We start from the raw sequence: 22071 nt of genomic DNA, 5'->3' as shown, positions 1-22071 counted from the left end.
TTTTTAAAGGTGGAAGACCCTCAATGAATAACTATTTGGCTGAACTGGGGACAGAAGGGAAGGCCCATACATTATATTTTCAAAGTAGGGTGCTTGGTAGTGGAATAGATACCATAAACTCTTGTACAATCTCTCTCCACCATATGTGGAAGACTTGAGAAGGCCCTTTAAAATAAACATAAACTATGAATGAGGTTCTGTAGGCTACTGGTAGACAATTTCATTCTCCCAAAGATAAGTTGCACTTCATTTACCATCAAGCCATCCAACATGATCAGTGGCAAGGGATTTGGGGAACTGAGGTTCAAAACATCAGGGAGGGAGTCAAGCTCTTCTGAGCCTATAAAATTATTGCTCTGTTAAGTCAAGTGAGTGACAGCTCCAGATGTCCGTAATCTGTTGGAATAGACTTGTTTAGTTTAGTCTGTGTAATATTTGTGACAGTTCTAAGAGTCATAGAGATGTGTGTTTTAGGTTTGTGTGTGTGTTTGTGTGCAACTTATGAATGGTTTGTGTGTGACCCCCCAACAAAGTATTTTTTTGATATTGGTGTAATTTCATCTGGGATTAGTTTATTGACAAATGAAACCCTGATATATCCAAATCTTTTTGCAAATAAATTGCCAGAAACAGTTTTTATCTTGAATAGTAAATAAATTGTATTTACTTATTCAACTAAAAGTTTAACATAAATAAAAAATAAAACCTCATCACCATTAGTTTTAACTAGATTAAAAAAAACTGATTTTTAAAAAGTTAAAAGGCCAAATCCTTGTTAAAGAGAGTCAGGTACAGGATCTGATAGATTGGTCGTTTCTGGGCTTCTGTCCATGGTACTGAAAGCCCAAGGGAGGAAAGAATGACATATGCTTGAACACTTAAAGACCCAACACCTTCATTTATACAAGATTTATTTTATTTATTTATTTTATTTTATTTGTATACCGCCCTTCTCCCTAAGGACTCAGGGCGGTGAACAGTGACATAAATAACAGAATGCACAAATACAGGTATTGAAAACAAATTAAACCCTAATTTAATATAAAGGTAAAGGTTCCCCCGCACATGAGACTAATCTTGGTTAGCTTTAACCTTGGTTGGTTGTCTGTGGCATAGTGTGTTATGCAAGCCCAATACGTTTCTTTATAGTTCAACTTACTGTGCGAATGCAGGTAATGGTATTGTCACATTAAGCATATTGTGTGAACTCTACTGAGGAATGTGAATGCCCAGGAAAAGTATGGAAGGTAGAAAAATAATAAAGGACATGGATTTAGATTTTCAACTTTAAAGCAAGTAAGGCAGACAAAAGTTATGGTATAAAGATGCATTCAGTGTTAGAATAAAACTGTTGTCTGAGAACATCATATAGCAGCTATATGATGAAAATAAGGACTAACAAAATATCTCTAAAATAAAATGAAGATGGAAAGTATACCTCCTCATTATAAAGGCATTTTATGCAGTGGGCTCAAATCCAACTGCTGGACCTGCTTAAGGAAGAAAGACTTGAATCCCAAATGAAGTAAGCTGCCAAGCTCAGCATAGAGGCATAAAGTGGTGAGTTAATGTCTGATCAGCAGAAAGCAGACTATCAAAAAGAACTAATGGATCAATAAAAAGGCTTTCTGAGGTCTGAACTAAGCTTCATTTAAGTCTGGGAAAGAGGCCATGATGACTAGAACCTCTCTTCGTACAGGCTATTTTTAAGTGATGGAAAGATGCAGGGACTAATAATGCTAGTTTGCAGTTCTTCCAAGCTGATTTTCTCTGATTTGATGTCTTCAAGATGCTGGCTAAGATTCTAGGAGTTGAAGTCTACTACATTCGAAGAGCATCAAGTTGTGAAAGACTGCTATAATGCTAGGAAAAACCTAATGGCACATATGATGTAAAGCCAGAGAACTAAATGGGGCCACAGGTGCTGTGGTGGAATGTAGTCTGGATTCCTCGGAGGGAGGGGCTGCATTCAAAAGGACCAAGAGACAGTGAAGTTTGAGATAGTTTAGTTAGGAGAACGAAAGTTAAGATGGCTCCTCCGTAGTAGTTCCCAGAGTATCTTTCAAGTGATGCTTTAGTTCGACAATATTTCCATCTCTAGGTGAGGAACAATAAAGGAAACTGGAAATAACTCTATTTGTCAGGCTCTTGGGGCCTGACAAATAGAGAAGTTATAGTCCTCCAAATGTTACTGACTTGTAATTCTCAGAATTTCTTAACCACTGGCTATCATGGCTGATCATAATTCAGCAACATTTTGAGGGGAACAGATTCCTCGCTCCTGGCAAAACCACACTTAGATGCTAGTGCTAGAGCTTTTGAGGAACATGCATAGCTATGATTGAACTTGCAGATGTGAACATGCAACACCTTCCTTCTGTGACAGATATAATTGAGTAGAAGCTCAAAGAACTGAATTGCTTCCACAAAGAGAGGGCAGATAGCACAGCCTTCCCCAAATTTGATGCCTTCCAGGTATGAGGACTTCAATTTCCAGAATTCTACAGCTAGCATGGCTGTTGTTGAGAATCCCAAAAGTCCAGGTCTTTGTAGCTGGAGGACTCTCAGATTATGGAAATGTCATAAAATAATACAATGGCCCCCACTCAGAATTTTAAATTGTATTGCTACTGTACATGTGGCAGAAATGCCTTACTGCAATTTCTTGTTCAATAAAAAGACAATCTGAGGATTTTGTAGTCCTAAGAGGATAGTCTACATTAGTTTTTTTTTTACATCGTACTGCTTTTCTTTTTTTTTTTTTTTATTGAAAAGTTTTAAAAAATACAATTTTCCTTTAAAAAACCCCCCTTCCCCCTCCCTCCTCCCCTCCCTACCTCCCCCCTATCTCCCCCCCTCCCCCTCTCCCTCCTCCCTCCCCTGCCTCCCCCCCTCTACTTCCCCTCCTCCCCCCCTCCCCCCCCCCCGACTTCCCAGAGCAAAATACAAGGTATATATCTAAAAAGCAATCATAAACAATCATATACTAACAATTATAAACTCTAAAATCCATCACTCTCTAGCTTATATAAAGTAAACCAATCCTTAACAATACTAAATATATATAAAAAACTAAAATAAAAGAAAACTAGCATCATTCCCATCTATGTTCTTCCACATTTCCCTATTACCTAAACATATTCTCATTTACACATCACAAACACCTATCCCTATTAACCTCTCTAGCCAAAATAGACTATAATAGATAGTTCTTACACAAATTAAGCCGCATTAACCCACAAAACTTTCTTCCTCTTCCTCTGTAATAAATTGTCCATTAATTCCAAATTAAAGATTCTGTTACCATACATATCATCCCAAAACTTTTAAAAACACAACTACCACTTGTCTATAAGTATATTGTGGAAGTTCCATAGATTTCTGCTGGTCTTATTTTTTTGTCTTTTTTGAGCGTTTTAAGGCAGCACGCGTCACCCTCTGTTCTCTAATATCATCCAAAAGAGTTGCAGCTTGAACTCCTCCTGTACCCTTCTCGTCTATCAGTCCATCTTCATCCTCTTGATGTTCTCCTTCTCCAGATCCCTCTGCAGCTTCCAGAAGTGTTGATGGGGTTACATTTAAAACATTGTTGTAAAAGTCATGCGCTTGCTTCACATTACCCAAACAGTACCTTTTGCCATCATACATGAAGCTCAGCCCAGCTGGGATCTCCCATCTGAACCTTATATCCCTTTGCTTGAGCTCTTGCACAAGAAAAATAAAATCCTTCCTTCTCTTTAAAATCTTTGGAGGAATTTCTTTTAGAACCAAAACTTCTTGACCAGCAATCACAACTTTGGTATCATAGGCAGCTTGTATAACTTCATCTCTAACTTCCCTTTTTACAAAATAAACCACCACATCTCTAGGCAACTTTCTCTGTTTAGCAATCCACGAATTCACACGAAACACTTTGTCCATACCTTGTTTTATTTCAGATGCTGGATGATTCAATACCCCCTCAAAAGCCTCAGAAACCAGCTGCTTTAAATCTTCCTTAATATTCTCTTTTAGGCCTCTAATTCTCACAGCAAACTGCATCTGGTAAAATTGGGCCAGACTCTGTTCACTATCCATTTTGTCTTTTAAATCTTCAATTTCCAAAACTTTTGCTTCTAATATAGCATTCTTTTGAGTCAAGTCTTGCACTTGGTCATCCAGCACCTCCACACATTTAGCAACTTTATGCACTGAGGACAAAATGTCTGCCTTCATCTCTCTAAGTTTCTGTTCCATCCTTTCTTCCATTCTCTGCTCCAATTTCTCCAATTTCTCCTCCATCTGTGCAAATTTAGCACCCATTGACTCCAGAATTAACTGGGTATGTCTTTCAAGATCCTTCGAAGTCAATACATCAGGAGAATGCAACGCCTGCAGTAATGATTGTTGTTGCACCGGAGAATTTCCAGCACTCCGAAAAGTTCTAGGGGGAGGTTTAGCCGCCATCTTTTACTTACAATTGTGACGCACTTTCACTTTAAGTTTTAAGCAGAGTCCATCAAGCTTGAGAGTAAAATAAAATAATCTTCTTCATCTCTTCATCTTTCCCTCTTGTACTGCTCTGCCTGCTCTTTTCCTTTCATAGTCTCTCCTTCAAGCAGGGATGGTCGCAGACGCCTGGCTCTGCTCCATAAAGTCCGGAGCAGAGACGCTAGCCAGCTGGGAGCAGCCCAGGCTACGGGGGAGTTCAATCCTTCAGCCGCCCAAGCTCCAAGCTCAGGCGGCCCCGGAGAACTCAACCCCCACCTGGGGGCTCACCCCCTCCTCTTCTCCCGAGGAGGGGGCTTCAAATTCGCCCGAACAGCTGATCGGCGCTGTTTCGGGCGAAAAATCACACAGCTGAGCTGCGGGCAGCCCGGGAAGGCTGTCTCCGGCGCCACGGAGCCACCGGAAGCCCATCGTACTGCTTTTCTTATTACCCCAGTATACCAGAAGAAGATGCGGCTAGAATTTGAACATAGAAGATTTCCAGATTAGGAATGCTACTAGAGTTGCTCCTAACATGTTAGATTGCCTATGTCGTCCTTATGTTTTTTTGCCAGATTTTCCAATATATTTCCCCCCACAAACGAGCAGCGTTCTGTCCATTCACTGTAATTGGCAGTCCAGAGTAAAACATTGCAATGAAAACTATTGATTTCAGCTGCCAAAGTCTTAGAGGGGCAAAACATTAGAACAGGGGTCTTCAAACTTGGCCCTTTTATGACTTGTGGACTTCAACTCCCAGAATTCCTCAGCCAGGCCCGCAAGCTGAGGAATTCTGGGAGTTGAAGTCCACAAGTCATAAAAGGGCCAAGTTTGAAGACCCCTACATTAGAATGTAGCAAAGAAAGAGGTTGTAGAACCACTAAAAGCAAAATGGTGGCACACCAAACGGTATAAAGTAAAGGCTTTTTTAGCCTACCAACTGTATAGTTAATGAATAAAATAGTTGCCAAAGAGATGACATTTTCAAAATATTTACTGAAGGCAGAAGTTTGTCTTGGTTAAAAAATATGGACAAGTTTTTTTAAAAAAGAAATAATGTGTCATATTGAACCCATGATTCTACTGTAGAAGCTAACTCACCCAAATAATTTGCCATATTATCTCCCTTAGCTGATTCACAAAAGTTTCTCCTGGTCAGATAAAGTTCCTTATTTAAATGGTTTGCAAGTTAACCATAGAATCATGCAACATTTTGAACATTAATTAGTTGAGATCGGCTTTGTCTCGGTATCATATACATACAGAGTGATATGGTCTCAATAGGCTAAGATGTTAGTGAAGATGGCAGCACAAAGCAAATGTTTGGGAACAGTTTAGATTAAGACTGGAATGATATTTTACTGAGGAGGGCAATGGAAGCCAAATTATCTTCCTTTTCCTTTTATTTTCTGTATCCAACACTCAGTCTTCCCCAAACTTTTCAAATGTCCTCAAAGTTAAAAATAAAAATACAGGAAAGAAAAAATGAAATAGTTTCTCCGTTTAAAGTGGCAATGAATATCTATTCTGAAAAAGGACATCCAATTTTCTGCCCCTTTAGGTTAATTTAAAATTAATTTAGGAGAGCAACACAATTTAAATTCTAAGTATTAGAGGACTCTTAACCTGCCACTACTTGTTTTTCTCCAAAAGTGCCCAGTCAAAAGAACTAATTCATCCGTGATGGGTGCTATTGTCGTTCTGAGCTAGGTTAGTGTAGTTTTGCAGAATCCAGAATGTTTTTCATTCAGATAATGTGAGGACAGGGTATAGGGTAAAAAGGGAGTGTTATATCATCCTTTGGGTCCCCCAGATGTCCATGTGAGCAGCATAAGTAGCAGAAGCACAAAGAGCAATTCTTCAAGGTAAAGTAGGACACAAGTTCTCCGTCTGTGGAATTCACAAAGCTAGACGAGAGAAAAAAAAAAGGCTGCTTCCAGCAACTTTAAAAAGAAAAAAGAGAAAGTGAGAGAAAGAGAGCAAAAGCAAAGTAAACACTCAATTAGCATAGAGCTGGATGGGACTTTGGAGGTCTTCTAGTCCAGGGTTGTCAAACTCCATTTCATTGAGGGCCGCATCAGCATTGTGGTTGCCCTCAGGGGGCCAGGTGGGTGTGGCCTGGGTGGGCGTGGCCTACTGGGTGGGTGTGGCTAGAGTGCGTATGGCCTACTGGGTGGGCGTGACCAGCTCTACATCGTTCGCATCAAGGGTGCCTATTGGGGCCTGGGCAGGAGTGGGACAGATCTGAGGGTCTCTGGCAGAAGGAGGGTCTCTGGGCCAGGACCAAGGGAGTGGGGGCCGTTCCCTCACTGTTTCCAGGATGACTTCGCAGGCCACATGAAACCACTTTGCGGGCCGGATCCGGCCCCCGGGCCTTGTGTTTGACATGTCTGTTCTACTCCAACCCCCTGCTCAAGCAGGAGAACCTATACCATTTCAGACAAGTGACTGTCCAGTCTCTTCTTAAAAACCTCCAGTGATGGAGCACCCACGATTTCTGGGGGGCAAGCTGTTCCACTGCTTAATTGTCCTCACTGTTAGGAAGTTTCTTCTGAGTTCCAGATTGCTTCTCTCCTTGATTAGTTTCCATCCATTATTTCTTGTCCTGCCTACAGGTGCTTTGGTAAATAAATTGACCCCCTCCTCTTTGCAGTAGCCTCTCAAATACTGGAACGCTGCTATCATGTCCTCCCTAGACCTTATTTTCTCTAGACTAGCCAAACCCAACTCCTGCAACCCTTCTTCATATGTTTTAGTCTCCAGGCCTTTAATCATCTTAGTTGCTCTTCTAAGATGATTAAAGGCCGGGAGACTGAAACACTGTAAACAAACAAAAGTTCACACATAGAAACAGACACCACACACACAGAAACATACACACAAAAACACACATACAGACATGATTTCATGGAAAATACAAACTGTTTAGACATCCATATTTTCACCCAAAACATTTAAGCAGACATAACTAAAATATTTCCACTTACATTTACAGATAATCAGTTCAGAAAAAAAACATAGCTAATATAACCACATAACAACAATCCAAATTAAAGAACTGTATTCTAAATTGCTCACTGAAGCATTCCGAGAATGAGCTGGGCTTAAGGTCATTGCACATTACTGCCTAGAAAAGGGATTCCAGGCAAAATTGCAATTTCAAACCTGTCTCTGTTTGAAAACACTTTAAATCTTTGATGTCTAATTAGTGGCTCACAAATCAGAGAAGGCTCTAATTAGTGCTGCCTAGGAAAATCTGGCTTCAGACAATGGGGTCTCTCCTACCCCCCACCAAAGGAAGTAGAATCTAATTAAGAGGGGAAAAACTCCTGGATTCCAAATGTTTTTTTTTTAAAAAAAACACAAAACAAAACAGAACAAAAACCAACCATCCCCCCCTTTCCAAAACACCAGTCAGTCTGAACTGGAGATTTTCCTTCCCCACGCTGGTTGGTCTGACTTAATCGGTTATCGTAACTGCTTCCAGAAGGAAAGCAGTAGGGAAATCCACAGGTAGTGAAGAGCATCCCGAACTCATTCCAAAAACCCAGAGTCCTCTCCAAATGAGTAGATGGAAAACTCGCGTTTTGGAAGAGGGCGCATTTTTCTTTTTGAAAGATCCTCTTGCCCTTCTGTATAGGTTCTCTTCCTCTGCGGACGGTTCTTGTCATCTTTAATCCTGAGGCCTTAGAGAGGACGAGCACAGAGATGCAATAGAAGATTAGGACAGAGGAAGCCACGAGAGAATGAGAAAGCAAAGTAAAGATTAGACTAAGGGCATACATACTGTGTACAGTTTCTCATACCTTGGCATGGTTGCGCTAAAAAAAAAACCCTCCAAGGCAGAACAATTGCATTTGTCTCTAGATCAGTGATGGCAAACCTTTTAGACACCGAGTGCCCAAAACCCGTCCCACTGTCCACCCCCACTCTGCTCAGCCCACCCTGCCCACCCCATCCCCACCCCCTGCCCGCCCACAGGGCCACCTACCACCTCCACAGCCCACTGCTGCAGATTGCCCAGGCGGCCGTGCAGTGCCATGGCAGCCATGCCCTCTGCCCACACCATGCAGCATCATCTGTGCGTGACGAGGCGTGAGGGCGGAGTCTTCTTCCTGCTGCCCAGCTGCCATGTCCTTGGCTGCGCTGCTCTGCGTGGGCCACACCCGGGGCCGACTCTCCTTCGGGGGAGCTGCTGGTGTGGAGGGGGCCGCAGGGGAGGCGGGGCTGGGGCAATGGCATGTGTGCCCACAGAGAGGGCTCTGCGTGCCGCCTCTGGCATGCGTGCCATAGGTTTGCTACCCCTTCTTTAGATAGTTGAAAAGTCACTGTTTAAACACCGAAAGCCTAACTTGCTTGTAAATTTTGTTCTTTGGTCATTGTTTTGAAGTTGTGCTCTTTGGCATTGGCTATTTTCATCAAGATCGTGGAAATACAGGTGCTCCTTGACTTGCAACAACACTTAAGCTCAACATTTCCATTGCTAAACGAGACAGTTGTTAACCGAGCTTTGCCCCATTTTATCATTTTTGTTTGCTACAGTTTGTAAGTGAATCACTGCAGTTGCGAAGTCAGTAACATGGTGGTTGCTTCCCCACTTGACCTTGCAAAAGGTGATCACATGAACCTGGGACACTGGAGCCATTATAAGTACATGCCAGTTTTTGAGCATCCACATTTTGATCATGTGACCAGGGGGATTATGCAATGGTCGTTAAGTGTGAAAAATGACCATAAGTCACATTATTCAGAGCCATCGTAACTTTGAGTGGTTACTAAATGATTGGTTGTAAGTTGAGGATTTCCTGTATAGTTCACAAACTTCGATGGTGTTTCCCTGTGCTGTTGTATTGCATCTTTCAAAACTAATCTCTAGTACCAAGAACAAACTTGGAGAATTGAATCAATTAAGATTAAGTTTTAAATGTCTCTGTCACGACGTCCTCCTCCAGGAAACACAAGCACTCCAAAAGGAACGGGTGACCAGGTTTATTTCTCGCACAAATCAAACCGCGGTACAGTCAGCGTTGAGGCATCTAGCCTCAACGCTCTTTTATCATGTTGCCACACCCTAACCCCACCCCTTCAAAGCAAACCGGCATCCGCCCGCCTCCCCATAAATGCCCCACCCATCACCTTGCATAGCCACCACCCACCGTGTGCACTGCTGCGGCCCGCCAAGCCCCCTCCCAGGTAAGCCTCCCTCATGCGCCCAAGTCCGTGCCGGCGTTGCGGCTGTTAGCTTCCCCCCGAGTCCATCTAAGCGCCCAGTGAGTGAGGATGGCAAAACGGGCACAGCCACACACCCCTCTATGTTTTGCTGGGGCGGGCCTGACTGTCCGTTCAGTCCTACGGTGCCTCCAATCTGTTCCTGCCCAGACGCTGCTTGCAGCTCAGAGTCCTGCCGCCGAGACGTTAAAGGGCCCGGAGCAGACGCCAGCAGTAGTTTGGTGGGCGCCCGGCGCCGTCCTCGCCAACGAGGTGAGCGCGCGTCCGCCGGCCGTCTGGAAGCGGACGCGCCGATCAGCTGGGCGCCGGCCAGCTGCGCGGCGGGGCTGCGGCGCGTTCTGCAGAGTTCGGGCGACGCCACGCCCATCGACCGAATGCCCGGGGCCCGACGGAGCCGACGATCCGGAGGGGGTGCGCCGATCAGCTGGGCGCCGGCCAGCTGATCGGCGGAGCTGCGGCGCGCTCCGCGGTGTTCGGGCGAAGCCACGCCCATCATTTCAGCGTCCAGCTGTTCGGCGGAGCTGCGGCGCGCCTCACGACGATCCGGAGGGGGTGCACCGATCAGCTGGGCGCCGGCCAGCTGATCGGCGGAGCTGCGGCGCGCTCTGCGGTGTTTGGGCGAAGCCACGCCCATCACGGCAGGTTCCGGGGCTCGACGGTGGCAATGTCGAGGCCCGAGCGGGCGGCGGACCGGCGGGGCTTGACAGTCTCCTATTTATTGGTTGGAAGGACTAAAAACAGAATCCATCTCAATGTAACCATAATGCAGCCTTCTCCACTACAGTCCTCCCAAGTGTGTGGGAAGCAGTGATGGGATTTAGCTTGTTTGCACTGGTTTGGCAGAACTGGTAGCTAATTTTTTTTTTAGTTCAGAGAACTGGCTGGAGGAGGCCTCCTAGGCCTAGAACAGTCCGCCGGAAGTGCCTAGATGCCACTTCCGGAAGTCCGCTCTAGGCCTTGGATCCCCAGGCCTGCATCCACTCAGAGAACCGGTTGTTCACATATTTGAACCCCACCACTGGTTGGAAGCCAGCATGGTCAGTGGTCAACTAGGAAGTCTGACTTACTGCAATATGCAGGAAATCTGGTTGAAATAGGCTATACAGTATAACATATCATTGTCAGGACACTAGTTAGTTTTTATGGTTAAATCACGCAACTAAGTATTCCAAAAAGACACTGGGTGGAAACAAAGTCTAATGATACTAGAAGTCTTCTGGAAAGAGGAGGTTGGGGACCTCTAGTCTTCATCAATGTGTGCTCTCCACAAGGAAACTGGGCAGAAACACTGGCTTTATCCAGCTTAGACAATGCGTTCTATCTAGGAATGTCCTTGAAAATGGGCTGAAAATCTTAACTGGTATAGAGCGTGTGCATGTGATCAGTGGGAGATAGGCGACACCAGTTCTGTACTAGTTTTGGAATATGCTGGCTTATTCCTGGGCCCCATTGAAAATACTTATTCTGACTTGTAGTCCTAAATGCCTGAGGACTGATTGGGACAGTGGTATCTATAATTGTGGCCTCCTACTTCAGCAGGGGGTTCGACTAAGAGATCTTCAGGATCCCTTCCAACTCTGTTTATTCTATTATTTTGTTATAAGCTGTAGTGATTCCACAATGACAACATACATGTAACAATGTCATCATGCAAATGGTGTGCTTGCATCAAAATGCCTGATGCTGGCACATACACTATGTCATCACATACAGGTTGTCATTCCCCCTTTGTCTCTCTTGCAAATGCCCTCCGATGGGCCAATCTTTGAATGAGACGTCCTTGGTGTTAGCTAGACACTGTGCAGCTCTTCTCTTTTCACCTGCAATGGATTTATGTTTTTGGAAAGAGAAACAAGATGGCTGCCCACAAATGGGCCCTTTGAAATGTTGTGTATGAGGCAGGGTGATGTTGTTCTTCTAATACTTCATCATGCGATGGACATCATTTCATCACTGCTTCTTTCAGTTCCTGTAATTTCATGCTTGTGTCATCATTAATCAAATCTAGCCCCCTCATTATCAGCCTTTCTAATTTTGTTTAATTACCCTTGATTTTACAAGCGTCAAGGTATTCTCCACTGACTCTTGCCTTCACATTATGTGTCCAAAATGTTTAAGCCGTAATTTTATTACAGCCTTTTCAGTTGGGTTTTGTTTCAATTATTATTTTTCTATTTGCGGCCCATGATATTCCCAAAAGTTTCTCCAGCATTAAGGCAGCATATTTTTGTTTGTTTGTTTGCCTTGTGTTTTTGCCTTCAAACTTCCTGATTATCCAGTTTTTGCAGTCCCATGTGGTCAGTGGGAGAACCTGACCTTGATAATTCATATCTTCATAAATCTACTTTAATATTGATCTGTTACAGTGACTCATACCCTCATCACTACTCAACTGGGCTGCTGCAGTGCATAAATATTATACCAGCCCTTGAGTGGAGATTTCCCCCCCTCAGTAAAAGTGGGAAATAGGAACTTATCCATATTACCTATGACTTATTGCCTTTGTCCCTGGGCTTGCATAGATTGTTAAGAGCACTGGACATCTAATGATCTTCAAATTGTCTAATCATGATGGAATGCTGGAAAAACGAGGGTGGCATTGTTTGGGGAGATAAGAAAAAGGCACTGTCGGAGAACTGGGAAACCAAATATAGAGCAAATACAGATAGTTGGGGCATCCTTTTTACTGCTCCAGATAGTTGGGGTTCTCATTAAAGGTAAAGGTAAAAGTTCCCCCGCACATGCGTGCTAGTCGTTTCCAACTCTAGGGGCCGGTGCTCATCTCCGTTTCAAAGCCGAAGAGCCAGCGCTTGTCTGAGGACATCTCCGTGGTCATGTGGCCGGCATGACTAGACGCCAAAGGCGCACGGAATGCTGTTACCTTCCCACCGTAGTGGTCCCTATTTTTCTACTTGCATTTTTACGTGCTTTCGAACTGCTAGGTTGGCAGAAGCTGGGACGAGTAACAGGCGCTCACTCTGTTACGCGTCACTTGGGATTCGACCTGCCAAACTGCTGACCTTCTGATCGACAAGCTCAGCATCCTAACCCATAAAAATGGAGAAACCTTTGGTAAGAATAACTTTTTTTTTGACATATGAATGGTGGCCAGGAAATTTTCCTAATCCCAATTCTCCAAAAATCAAGTTATCTTTCCTATATAGTGATGAGGAATTTCCTTCAAAATAGGCTCCTCAGAACTATTTTTGATGTACCCAATGGTGCTTCTGTTCCTTTTGTCTATGCTAGGGGTATGGACAACTATGGCAACTTTACAACCTGTAGACTTCAACTCCCAGAATTCCTGAGCCGTGGGTGGCTCAGGAATTCTGGGAATTGAAGTCCATAGGTCTTAAAGTTACCATAGATGCCCGCCGCTGATCCTCAAAGAAGCCAGTATGTAACCAATTAAAACTAAAATAATTGTCAGGGCATTTAGCTATTGGTTAGAGTGCTGTCACTACCTAATTCCCCAACGTGGGAAGTAGAGCCTCTTGGAGCAAATCAACTTCTCCAGCCTTTCTCACTCCAGTTAGTTTATGGCTTTATCCAATCATTTGCATACCTTTTGTTTTCCTTCAAAACGCTTTTTTAATTTAAGCAACTCAAACGATAATTTGTGATTTTAAAAGGAGGGTTGGATGTCTTTGCTCAAAGAAATATGTTTAAACTACCACCAAATATATTTTCCTCTTGGTGTGCACTTAATAAAGCCAAATGTCACTCATATTTTGTCATTTGCTCAGCAGTGAGATCTTCTTGCGGTAGCAGTGTCATCTCAGGAGCCCCTGCCACTTCTTAGTTTAGTTTGTACAAGGAGCAGATGATGTTCTGTGTACTGTTGAGCTTGGCATGGCAAAATCTTGAGCATAATTTTTATTTATTTATTCAATTTCTATGCCCCCCCGCCTCACTAACACAGCGACTCTGAGCAGCTTACAATACAATAAAAAGCTTAAAAGTGCTAGAAACACAATTAAGATTAGAGTAAAAAGATAAAAATTAATTAAAACCAAGATGTTGGGGAGCCTAAGGGATGAGAACCTTCTCTATGCCACACACACACAGACACCCCAGTGAAGCCCCAGACCAAGCAGCAGCGCCAGGTTTTTAGGCTCTTCCAGAAGGGCTGGAATGTGGGGGCAGATCTCACTTCTAACAGGCTGGGGGCCACAGAAAAAGGGCCCTTCTCCTGGAACCCGCCAGCCGAACTTCTTTGGCCTATGGCAGGGGTAGGCAACCTTGGCTCTTTTATGACTTGTGAACTTCAACTCCCAGAATTCCTGAGCCAGCCATGCTGAGGGGAAAGGGAGAGGTTTCCAAGCTGAGCCATGCTGGCTCAGGAATTCTGGGAGTTGAAGTCCACAAGTCATAAAAGAGCCAAGGTTGCCTAACCCTGGCCTATGGGATCTGAAGTAGACCCTTTCCAGTGGAATGACTAGGGCAAATTATCTTACATATGAGTCCAATTGTTCAGAAGCCTTTTGAGTCCACTGTTACTTTTTCCATACCTGGCTACAGACGGAACCTGCCACCTCTTCAACAGCCCTGCTGATGTTTCAACAATTCCTGCCGTTCAGTGGTTAGCAATGTGCTCCACGGCCAATTTAATTTTACTTTCCAGGAAATCCGGTTCTAGTTCAGAATCCAGATTTCCGTTAGTGGCCATCCATTTTGCGGAAAAAAAATAATAATCTTGATTTCCGTACACTTCTTACCTGTCTCCTCCTTCCTATTCAATTGTCATCCTCAATTTCTTTGTGCTGCTTATTTACGTCTAATTCTTTTTGCTTTTGGCTGGAACTCAAATTTAATGTTAATGTTAATGTTAATTTAATTTATATACCGCCCTTCTCCCTGGGGACTCAGGGCGGTTCACAGGGCATATAAATAAAAATACAATACTATACAAAAGTTAAAACAAAGATTAAATCAGTGCCCAATTAAAAAAACAATAATGCAATCTAAAATGACAATTTAAAACCCAGCTCCCCCATCAGGCCAGACCGGCCAATTCAAACAAATGGGTCTTCAGACCACGACGGAAAGTTCGGAGGTCCGATGCCGTCCGGAGCTCCACCGGCAGTTGGTTCCACAAAGCCGGGGCACCCACAGAGAAGGCTCTCCCCCTGGGGGCCGCCAGTCGGCATTCCCTGACCGGAGGCACCCTGAGGAGGCCCTCTCTGTGGGAACGCACAGGGCGGAGGGGAGTTGAAGCCGGCAGCAGGTGGTCCCCGAGGTACCCCGGACCCATGCCATGTAGGGACTTAAAGATCATAACCAAGACCTTGAACCTCACCCGGAAGACAACTGGTAACCAATGCAGCTCGCGGAGCAAAGGTGTAACATGGGAGTACCGGGAAACTCCCAAGACAACTCTCGCGGCCGCATTCTGTACCAGTTGGAGCCTCCGAGTGGTCTTCAAGGGAAGCCCCATGTAGAGAGCATTACAGTAGTCAAGGCGAGAGGTCACGAGCGCATGAGTGACCGTGCACAGGGCATCCCGGTCCAGATAGGGCCGCAACTGGCGCACCAGGCGAACCTGGGCAAAAGCCCCCCTAGTCACGGCCACTACATGATCTTCTAGGGTAAGCCGTGAATCTAGGAGGACTCCCAAGTTGCGAGCCCTATCCATGGGGGGTAAAAGCTCACCACCCATAGAAAGAGATGGAACATTTTGAATGTCCCGGGATGCCGGAATGCACAGCCACTCAGTCTTGTCAGGGTTGAGCTGAAGTCTGTTCCTCCCCATCCAGACCCGAACCGCCTCCAGGCAACGGGACATCACAGCGAGGGCATCACTGGGGTGGTTTGGGGTCGAAAAGAAAAGTTGGGTATCATCGGCATATTGATGATACCCAACTCCAAAACCACGAATGATCTCACCCAGCGGTTTCATGTAGATGTTGAACAGGAGAGGCGAGAGAACCGACCCCTGAGGAACTCCACAAACGAGAGACCTAGGGGCCGATCTCTGCCCCCCTGCCAACACCGACTGCGAACGTCCCAGGAGATAGGAGGAGAACCACCGAAGAACCGTGCCTCCCACTCCCAATCCCCTGAGACGCCGCAGCAAGATACCATGGTCGATGGTATCGAAAGCCGCCGAGAGGTCTAATAGGACTAGGACAGAGGAATATCCCCTGTCCCGAGCCCTCCAGAGATCATTCACCAGAGCGACCAATGCCGTCTCCGTGCTGTACCCGGGCCTGAAACCCGATTGGTAGGGGTCCAGATAATCCGCTTCATCCAGGACCAGAGGGAGCTGATGCGCCACCACACTCTCAACAACCTTCGCAAGAAAGCGAAGGTTGGAGACTGGACGAAAGTTGTTCAATACAGCTGGGTCCAAGGCAGGCTTCTTGAGGAGAGGTCTCACCACCGCCTCCTTCAAGACGGTGGGGAAACAACCCTCACTCAAAGAAGCAGATATAACCGCCTGGAGCCAGCCTCGTGTCCTCTCCCTAGCTGCATAAACCAGCCAGGAAGGGCACGGATCCAACAAACATGTGGAGGAGCTCAGCCTCCCCATAATCCTGTCCACTTCATCAGGGGTCACAGAATCAAACTCTTCCCAGATAACATTGACAAGACCGTCCGTGTCCTGATCGCCTGACTCTGCCCAGCTGGAGTCCAAACCGGTCCGAATCCGAGCGATTTTATCCGACAGATGTTGACTAAATTCCTCAGCACGACCCTGCAAGGGATCCTCCCTCACCTCCTGATTAAGGAGCGAGCGAGTCACCCTAAACAGGGCGGCCGGGCGATTATCTGCGGACGCAATGAGGGTAGAGAAGTAATTACACCTCGCCACCCTCATCGCTGCGAGATAAGACCTAATATAGGTTCTTAACCGCAACCGGTCGGGTTCGGATCGGCTCGACCTCCAACAGCTCTCTAGGCCCCGTTTCCGACGCTTCATCTCCCGGAGCTCCGCGGAGAACCATGGAGCTCGCTGGGATCTGCGCCGGGTCAGGGGCCGCAAGGGTACAACCTGGTCAAGTGCCTCAGTGGCTGCCCTTTCCCAGGTTTCCACTAAGGCATCCGCCGAGCTGTGAGCAATGGAGGCAGGTGGGGACCCCAGCGCCGCTTGGAATCTATCAGGATCCATTAAGCATCTGGGGCGGTACCATCTAATTGGTTCCGTATCCCCACGGCGGGGGGTGGCAAAACGGAAGACCATCCGCAGGAGATGATGATCGGTCCATGACAGGGGCATAATAAATGGAGAGCCCCCACCAAGATCATCCAACCACCGTCTAGATAAAAAAATCAGGTCAAGAGTGTGGCCTCCCTCATGAGTTGGTTCAGAATTTACTTGCGTCAGGTCCATGGCCGTCATGGAAGCCATGAACTCCCGAGCTAGCTCAGATGAGCCTCCCAGGGATGGTAGATTGAAGTCTCCCAAAACTATAAGTTTGGGAAACTCAACCACCAACCCTGAGAGGATATCAAGCAGCTCGGGCAGGGCTGCCGCTGTACGACTAGGCGAAATGTACGTCAGCAGCAAACCCAACTGCGCCCCCGAACCAAATCTCACAAAGAGAGACTCACACCCGACTATGTGAGAAACGGTGGTCTCCCGCGGACATAAGGTCTCCCTAATAATAACCGCCACTCCCCCACCCCTACCTTGAGCTCTTGGCCGGTGCAGCACCCGGAAGCCTGGTGGGCAGAGGTCAACCAAAGGGACCCCACCCTCTGGGCCCAACCAAGTCTCCGTGATGCAAGCCAGGTCCGCCTGCTCACCCTCAACTAAATCCCTAACGAGGGGAGCTTTATTAACCACGGACCTGGCATTCAGGTACACCAGCCGGAGCTCAGGAGGCTGCACATCCTCGCTCCCGGAACCTCGGGGAAGAAGCAGAGGGTCGGAGCGCCTCACCGCTTGCAAATAGCGGGGACGGCCCTCCCGGTAACGATACGGCCCCCTGTCTATCCGCCTGCTGCCTTTCCCCGTCGTGGGAATTGATAATCCCACGACCCGCTCATGAGCCCCGGCGACAACGCCACCCCGTTCTCCCCCCGTGCCATCAGACCCAAGGCTGGTCTGAACCATGGTAGATCGGCCACCCCCCATAGCCAAACCACCGCTATCTCCCACCCCGCTCCCTAACCTTATAAAAAATTTGGATAAAAAAATAATCAGAGGCTTTCTAGAATTACATGGATAGCCCCTGCCCCTGCCCAGCCATCTCTCAGAGACCCAAAACTCGGGCCCGTCATCAAGGTCATCAACATTTAAGGAGGCAGGTCGCACCCAGGAGAGGGGGGCACCCCTGAGGGCGTACAAACGCGTACTCGTATATTGCCGCATAAGTATAAAAAGTCCAAACAGTCCAGGATAGGCATCCCTTAGTTGTCCATGGGAGGATTGAACATGACAGAAACCTGGATCCACCCAACTTCACTGCCACTCAGTTGGGTGGCCCCCAAGACAGGCCGCAGCCCGTTCTCTCACAACGGGTAGAGGCTCCGTTCCTGGGGGTGGACCAGATATCCTCTGGGTAGGCAAACCCATAGAGCTCCCACCTCTATGTGGTTGCAGATGGAAAAGTCCAGCCACTCTCCCACCGTGGCCGATACCCAGGTATGTCGAAAGTCCAAAGGGAGAGGGGAGAGGATAGGTAGGCAGATGGTAAAAAGTGTGTCCAAGGCAAGGAGGATAGGCAGGCCAGAGTAAAAGTAGTCTAAATCACCGGCGTCACTGCAAAAGCAGTCCAAAGATGATACACGATGCAGGAGCCCCATGTCATCCTTGCTCCGGTAAGATGACTCCCGGTCGTCTTCTTCGCCAGCCAAGCGGTCCGAAGACGCCGTCGCCATAAAAGGCGGCCTGAAGCAAGGGAATAGGTCCACCATCGTCGCCAAGGTGAGTAATAATAGTCACCCTCTCCACCGCCAAAACGGCCCGAGGGCGACACCACCACCAAAGCGGACCAAGGCGGCTTGGGGCCACATGGAAGTCCCGCCGCCGGCGAAAAGATCAAAAGCCCAAAGGCACCAGAGTCAGCAGCCGGCCCCCGCGAACGGGGCGACAGTCTCAGAACGCCGGCACAAACAAAAATGGCCCTAAAGCCAGCTGATGAATCCCCGAGCGTCCGGAGCATTATCATCGTCCCTGTCACCACCAAAGCCGGGCCGCCGCCGCCATCGCCACCACCGCCGAGCGCGGCCCAAAAAATCGTCGTGCAGGCTGCTACTCGCGCCAAGGCCGACGCCCACGCCGTCGCCGCCATCCTCACCGCCGCCGACCGGACAGCCCAGCGGACCTCACGGGCGCACCCCTCACCGACAGGCATCGTCGTGCAGGCTACTACTCGAGCCAAGGCCGACGCCCACGCCGTCGCCGCCATCTTCACCGCCGCCGACCGGACAGCCCAGCGGACCTCACGGGCGCACCCCTCACCGACAGGCATCCTCCCCAGCAGCTCGAGCCGGTCCGAGAACAAGCAAAGTGGCCCGGACGGCCCGAAAGCGGCGGGGAGCGCCGCGCCAGACACAAGCAGCCCGAACGCTCCAGAGAAAGCAAGAAACGGCGGGAGGAAACAGCTGGTAGGTAGCAGGGCCAGCAGCCGGCAGCCGGTCGTTCAAACAGCTCAAATCCGCTGCTGGCTTCAACAGCCTCCGCGTTGTCACACTGCCCCACAACAAACCCCAATCCCATCCCAGCAAGCCATAAGGCTTGTGAGGGGCTCCCAGGGGCTCCCAGGGGACGCCTATCAGCTGGAGCTCGCGGAGCTCAGCCGAGCGCGTCCTCCATCTTGTTTAGTTGAACAAATATTCCTCTGTCTTTGTAGCCTTTTGCTTTTTGCTTTCTTTCAGGTATTTTCAGACAGCCATTTCACTTTCTTCGGCTTTCAAGGAAGGCAAAGCATATAATAATAATAATAATAATAATAATAATAATAATAATAATAATAATAATAATAATAATAATAATAGTAGTAGTAGTAGTAGTAGTAATAGTAGTAGTAGTAGTAGTAATAGTAATATAAAGGTCCCTTCCAACTGTGGTAAGAAAGGTTGTAAAATGAGACAAAACTCAACAACTGTCTCACTTAGCAATGGAAATTTTGGGCTCAGTTGTAATAATAATAATAATAATAATAATAATAATAATAATAATAATAATAATAATAATAATAATAATAATAATAATAATATAAAGTTGGAAGGGACCTTGGAGGTCATCCAGTCCAACCCCCTGCTAAGGCAGGAAACCCTATACCATTTCAGACAAATGGCTGTCCAGTCTCTTCTTAAAAACTTCCACTGTTGGAGCATTCACCACCTCTGGAGGCAGGTTGTTCCACTGGTTAATTGTTCTAACTGTCAGGAAATTTCTCCTTAGTTCTAGGTTGCTTCTCTCCTTGATTAGTTTCCATCCGTTGCTTCTTCTCCTGCCTTCAGGGGCTTTGGAGAATAGTGTGACTCCCTCTTCTTTGTGGTAGCCCCTGTGTTCGTAAGTTGAGGATTACCTGTACACACATGGGTGAGATTGAAAAAAAATGCATTAATTTTGGCCTCCAATTTAAAACAACATTAAGTCTGACATAGAGAAGCTGGTTGAAATGTTTAAGAGTTTTTTGTGTACAGTATTGCTGTTTTTGTTGTGGTTTTTTAGTTCAGGTTTGTGCAAAAACAATTAAATCATTTTGGTTATGTATTGTACTGCTATATGTTGCATGGGACAGCTTGTCAAAGTTGTGCCCTAACAGTAGCTTGTAAAATATATATGAATCAATACCAATGTGATATCTGTATATGGGATATGTATTCTTCCTCCCTTCCTTTCCCTCCCTTCCCCTTCCTTCCTTCCTTCCTTCCTCCCTCCCTCCCTCCCTCCCTTCCTTCCTTCCTTCCTTTCTTCCTCCCTCCCTTCTGCATTCATACAATCCTACCTACCTAGTTAAGGCTGAGAATTGACTGGGAAACTTTTGGGATGCTACCATTTTCATCTCTAACCTTACCTATTCACATCAGCCCAATATTCTTTCAGTTTGGTTTATGTTTGGCCAGGGGTCTTCAAACATGGCCCTTTTATGACTTGTGGACTTCAACTCCCAGAATTCCTCAGCCAGCGTGCCTGGCTGAGGAATTCTGGGAGCTGAAGTCCACAAGTCATAAAAGGGCCAAGTTTGAGAGAGGATAAGGTTGGGGAGACGGGGAATAGCAGGCCGACCACTCTCGTTCCCATGTGTAAAAAGTCCCAAAGTCTCCCCAGATGGACCGAAATCATTTCTAAAGTTATAAATTAGTCTTTTCAGTTGGAGGTTGGAGTGGTTTCCCAGAGGGCTTTCGCTCCCATGGCAACAACCTTAACTATCCCAAACAGGGGAAAAAAAATGAGCAGAAAATTTCAGCCCCAACATTTTGGTGGTGTCATTGGGTAGTCCCCAGCATTCTCTGGGAAATCAGGAGGCTGATAGGCAGCTCAGATCCTTAGATCTCCTGGGCCACCAATAATATTTGCAGGAAGATTAAGGGCTGCAACCAAAGAGGATCCACTGTTGAGATCAGGTGTTTCCTCCCCTTTAAAAAACAAAACAAAAACTGTGAATTGCTTTATGTAGTCTGCAGGCCATGGTTAGTTGAATAAACCACAATTAGAAGATTCACACAGAGCCAGGCTTTTTAAATTACAGTACCTGCGCTTCCACCGCACTTCCACATAATGACTTCAGCATAAGGGCTGACTTCTGCCAGTATTTGTGATCCGTTTCTTGTTTGCTTTTTTGTTTGGAGCCCAGTAAAGGGGACAAGACAGAGAATGAGGTGGCTGGATGGAGTCACTGAAGCAGTAGGCGTGAGCTTAAATGGACTCCAGAAGATGGTAGAGGACAGGAAGGCCTGGAGGAACGTGGTCCATGGGGTCGCGATGGGTCGGACACGACTTCGCAGCTAACAACAAATGCCCTGAATAAAATATTCCTGCAACACTTTAAATTCCACATGAAAGGCCAAGCTATCTCCCTGCAGCTTTGGATGTGTGATAAACACACTCAGCTTCCAAGAATTTGAGAGTCATTAAGTGAAGCAGCAAGCAATGTATTGGAAAAAATACTTCTTGCAGGAGCAGGTGGCTAGCAAGCGGGCACACCCCCAAATAGATTTCAATAGCATTTTATTTCCTTGGCCCAAAGCGCTAGTCCCTCCCATGTCATCCCATTTGACGAGGACCACACAGTTCACAGTCTTTCTTTCCCCCCTTTTGGAATTTCCCTACTTTTACATCCTCTCCACCCCTTACCTAGTTCCCTCCCCTTTTCGATAAATTTAACTTTGCCCTTTAAGCTGATTCTTCTATTCGAAATGTGTGCAATTTTGCTTAAACCTGCTTTCTTGGAACTTAGATACATACCGTAAGCATAA

At 46.5% G+C, this 22071-nt stretch overlaps 1 protein-coding gene across 1 annotated transcript in view; it reads left to right on the top strand.

The window, feature by feature from the left end:
- LHFPL4 (LHFPL tetraspan subfamily member 4) overlaps window positions 1–22071 on the top strand; it is a gene marked incomplete at both ends in the record, with an annotated part of 75074 nt that overhangs the window by 678 nt on the left and 52325 nt on the right. The window lies entirely within an intron of this gene.

This window comes from Vipera ursinii, assembly GCF_947247035.1.
Source record: "Vipera ursinii genome assembly, chromosome: 2".
NCBI lineage: Eukaryota > Metazoa > Chordata > Lepidosauria > Squamata > Viperidae > Vipera > Vipera ursinii.
This window is presented reverse-complemented; position numbering and strand designations above follow the sequence as displayed.